Source organism: Bombus impatiens, unplaced genomic scaffold (assembly GCF_000188095.3).
Source record: "Bombus impatiens unplaced genomic scaffold, BIMP_2.2 scf_0127, whole genome shotgun sequence".
NCBI lineage: Eukaryota > Metazoa > Arthropoda > Insecta > Hymenoptera > Apidae > Bombus > Bombus impatiens.
This window is the reverse complement of record NT_176546.1, coordinates 103,666-108,695: the sequence shown is the minus strand read 5'-3', so window position 1 is coordinate 108,695 and position 5,030 is coordinate 103,666. Positions and strand designations below refer to the sequence as shown.

The 5,030-nt window shown below is 40.6% G+C and overlaps 1 long non-coding RNA gene and 1 pseudogene across 1 annotated transcript; one reads left to right on the top strand and one right to left on the bottom strand.

Annotated features, from left to right (window-relative positions):
- LOC105680271 overlaps window positions 1-1,088 on the top strand; it is a 1,435-nt pseudogene extending 347 nt beyond the window's left edge.
- Window positions 1,089-4,063: 2,975 nt separating this feature from the next.
- LOC117151243 lies at window positions 4,064-5,030 on the bottom strand. Its single transcript, XR_004461011.1, has 3 exons — window positions 4,658-5,030; window positions 4,246-4,558; window positions 4,064-4,138 (listed from the first exon to the last, which is right to left on the bottom strand). It is a non-coding gene; the product is annotated as an uncharacterized LOC117151243 (long non-coding RNA).

Below are 5,030 nucleotides of genomic sequence, written 5' to 3'. Positions count from 1 at the left end.
GGTGGAGCCGGTCGGATCCAGCCGGCGCGCGGAGAGAGATCATTTTTGCCACGTATTTGCAAACTGAATAATAAATACGCAGATATACGCGAAGAGGCCGCGTTCCGCCTTCACGCAGCTCGCGCTACGCGCGGATTGGTCGCACCGGCCGCCGAGGGGACGGCGATATTCATTCGCCGTCTCTCCGGCTCTCGTGGACCTACTTTGTACACGCACACGTGCACGATACCATGTTGCACGTGCACGCGAACGTTCACGCTTAAGAGGGGAGGCAGCGTGTGCGCGAGAATGCACGCCACTCGCTGTACCATATCCCTCTCTCGCCGGCTTGACGCTCCTCTCGCTACTCTCTCTCGCTGCCTCTCCCGCTCCCCCATCACCAATCTTTCTTTCTCTAACGAAACGAAACGAGCTTCCATCTTTTTTCCACGCGTTTTTCCCTCGGCCTCTCGCATCCCTCCCATCCTTTTAATCCGCTTCACCTTCTATACCCTATTTCATGCTCACCGTGTTCCCCTCTTTCTTTCTCTTTCTCCTCTTTTTCTTTCTTTTTTCATCCTTCCTTGCTCTTTGCAGTTTTACCAATGGATCCAGCAGTTCTATCGTAGAGATTTTCAACCTTTCCTCGCGCACCTTATATCCTTTGCCGTCTCCTCTTTCTCCACCTCTTCCTTCTCCACCTCCGCCGTCTCCTCCGCCGTCCTTGTTCGCGTTTCTCTGTCCGCCTCGCGCCGCACCGACCGATCGCACACCCGCGCACACACGCCAGTGTACGCTTACGCACACCTCCAGAGATGCTTAGCCCGTGCATCACCGGCCGGATCGGCTCTCTTGTCCTTGCCGGTTGCGCCGCGTACACGCCGGCTACCGTGGCTTTCCTAAATCCCCTCGACATCACCCCGATTACGCAGAAGTGGAAACGCCGGCGAGTCACCCGGCCGGCCAACCAGCCACTCTTGAAATTGTTTGTGAGAGATACCCGTTGGTTGGACAGAGAGAAACGGGGAGACATCAATGCTGCTCGAGAAATAGAGGCGATAATGTTGAATGTAAATGTTACCACGCCGGCAGTCGAGCATTTGCTTTGAATCGAGTGAATGAAACTGCGTTCGGTATTGAAAGTTCAGGCTTTTGTTCGAAGAATGAGCTTTATGGAGGGATTCAGATATATGGATTGAATCTCTCTATTGATTAAAGAATCGTTTTATTTTGAATCGGTTTGAAACTCTGCTAGAGGACGCACTTAAGCGTTTCCATGTTTCTGGTAGTTTGATCCTTTACGACGAGACCGTGAATTTCTACGCATTTATGGAAAATTTAGAGTCACAAAAATATAGAAAATCCACGTGATATGAAAAAGTATGTAACATATCCAAAGAAAGCTAGAAGTCATAATATTTAGTAGGTGGGACAAGTCTGTATATCGGCTCCATTTCTTTATTTGTGTTTATAGAAATATCAATTTGCATAAATACTTGCAGTCTTCTTATAATATTCGAGGAGTTAGTTAGGAAATGATGTGTTTGTATATATTGTGTCCATGAAACAGTTTTACTTATGTTGTGTTCAACTTGAGAATATTCTAAGTTAATAAATTAGATTCGCGTATTTGTGGAAAATAATTGGTCGAACAAAGTGACTTTCTGGATTCTAAACTCGTAAATAGGAGACATAATTAGCTAGTAATGAATAGTTGAAATTAATGACGTAGAATTTACAGGCTTTCAGTGAGTCATCAATAATATCCTTTAATTACTCTCATCTGCATGATCAATTATACGAATCATACTGAGCAATTTCCTCTTACCGCCGGTATCAACAAAATGAAATTATATTTCCATCCAATAGGAAAAACCAGATTCCTTAGTAACGATAAATACCTCTTAAGATTTTAAACCACGACTAGATGACATATTTGTAATCTTTGGATGTCGATGGTGTTTTTAATAATCTGTTGTATTTTCTTCCGACGTATCATTCCACGACGTATCTTCAACGTGAACATTCCATTTCATTTCTTCAAGACAGTTCCTCCGCATTACGCAAGATTCTAATTCCTGTACACCGAACAATCGTCATTTTCACGAAGACTCATAGGCGATACATAGGCGAGTTTCATCCACGCGTTGATAATTTCGTCTTGAGGCATTATCGTCGGTACTTGGAGAGAATGAAGAAGAAACGGAATTGACTTGTCATTTCTCGTGTAATAAATCACTGGCTCGCGGTATGTTAATTTTCATCGATAAGAATTTTCTCCGCGCGGCCGACGTGAGTAATCGTTTTTTCCAGGATGCTCATTTTCGCGGGATCTGCGCTGGTAGCGGGCCTACTGTCGCTTCATTTTTATCACGGTCCGCCTGTGCTATATAAATATTTATATCCATAGACAGGCATTACCCGCTTCCTAACGCATTAACGAGCACAATGCACTTATACCGCGTGTTTCGTGGCCGCGTACAAGCAGGTGAACGAAGGCCGGCGGAGCGTGCTGTTTTTCTTGGTTCACTTTACGGTTCTTTGAATGTCGTTCTTCTTCCGTTTATTGTTGCGTTTCGTCCATACGCGATGACCCGCTTAGCGCGTGGCTTTTTTAATTACTCGACGGGACTCGCGATGCTACGCGCGGATATTACAAACGACAGAGCCGCGTAGATTCCCTTTCACTGCAGTTTACAGTCATCGAAAAGGGATTAAAGATGTTCTATTATTAGACGAACCTGGCTTTGGTTCGGCCATGTCTATTGTTACTCCATTGAATGGAGAATTTTATTCTCAGAGGAATTGGTAGAAAAGGAACTTGAAAAATTGTGCGAATAGTTGTTGGATAAAGAAATTGTTTAGATTTGTCAGATCGGGAGTGCAGTTTATCCTGACGTGGATTTGTTTGTTAGTATTAATATATACGCAATAAATTACATAGATACGTGTTTTCTTGGAATATGTTTTCTTGGTGCTGATGCTTTTTACAGATAAGACAATCAATTTTGATTTACCAGCACGCTACTTACGTTATAATCAAGACCGAGAATCTTGTAAATCAAGGTTTACGTTAATTTAGTCAATTCAAATATATATTCTATTTTACCTTTGTTTTCTTTCGCTTTTATCAGAAATCAGATACTATTCTTATAATCGTGGTTTATTATTGCATAGCGAACTTCCTCAAGAACCTGTCTTGTTTTTAGACCTGGCTGAAATTAATATATGTTCTTCATTTATAACGTTTTAACGTCATTATAATATCTCGAAGGAAGATCTTCGTTTCGACACAGTCGAAGTATTATAAAGTAATACGAAGCAGAATTTTCCAATATTTTCAAGTCATCCAACATAATGCATCCTCTTCACACTTTCTTTATTTTATTTTGTTTCTAATTACGTAACTTTGTTTAACTTTTATCTCAATTTCTTTTCATAATATCCAAACTGTTTTCCCTGGCTTGAATAATTTTTAAAGACAACGATTGTATAGCTTTTCTAATTATTTTCCGTGCGTCCGTGTTACAAATGTACTTTATCTTCAGAATACTATGAATTTATTCAGTCCAGACTGATCTCACGATATCCGTCCGGAATGAATTAAAAGGTCTTAAAGAGGCTGGCCTTGAGGTGAATACGGCGATACGGCATTATGGACGACGATTTTTCATTTCTGACAACATTATCGATCCAGCAGTTCCATCGTAAACGATACACATAGACAGGAACTGAATCGCGACGAACTCGTGTAGACAATCGTTCCGTGTCTCTGACTTTTCGGCTTAATGTAGAATCTTTTAAATATTCAGTTTATACGCTCGGTTTTACGTTCACTACTCCGTATCACGCTAGACGAGCACATACGTGCATTCATTCCATATGCATAAGAAAACAGTTACGCGGTTTCGGATCGACAATCTCGTCGAAGAGATTCTCTCTCGATGTTACCTTTGATATACCTACCTGGCTGATTATTTCTGATTCGTTTAGAATCGAATTAGATTCGAAACTAGACGAATTCCTCCTTATTTGCCTCATTATATCATGTACAATGGCTATATAAAATATTTCCTTATTTTTTATATAATTGTCCATTTATCAGATTCTGCATCTTATTTTCACAGTGTTACATTTGTGTAATCACATAAAAGTACCTCTAAGTGATACGAAATGTAATATACTTGGGCTTTATTAATTAGTACTTAAATGTTATTATAAATAAAATAGTATGCAAATAAATTCCCTGACCTTGTAGGTACTTACTTGAAGTTTTATAAGTTTATTCAGTAATACCTTGTTAAAAACTTCTGATGAAAAATGTGGGTTCTTTAGTTCTCAGATTTAAGAAAGAGTTAGAATAAAATCCGCCAAGCAGAAAATCTATACAGATATTCCTTTTACTAAGAACTGGTTCGACGATCTACTCAACCTGCGATCACGTTAAAGGTTTAAACATTCGTCACTTGTACGGTGATTTAATTGACTTATAATTCGCCAATGCTGTCGTCGCGTTTCATGTTTCCCGATAATTAACGCGCACGACCAGTCCGTCCTTACTTTCGTGGAATACGGTTCCCTGTAACGAAGCGTTCAGCGTTAACGAAGCGTTAAAGCGAGCCAGCTGCGTTGTGTTAACGTAACGAAGAAACGGGAGGAATACAAAGCGTGTAATTACTAGGTGATCGTCCCTAATAACGGAATAACGTGTACGATCGTTCGCTCGACTTACGACTCGATCTATTAATGGGTTGTCAAGTACTCCGAATCACTTCGAGTAGAATTCGATATCCTAAAACTCCCGAAAGTCTTGGAAACCTGAAAATCTTGTAACTCTTATAAGTCCTGTAAATCTCGGAGGTCTTGTTTGTTTTGATAATATTTCTCGGAAGCTTGGTGTGTAGCTTGGTGTGTAGTCAATATTTTACAAACATATTGAATGCTTTAATTGAAACAGTATCGTCGATACACGCGATGACCCGATACACGATATTAAAGAGAATCTAAAAAGATATCGAAAATACATTTACACGAACAACTTCCAAGTCTTC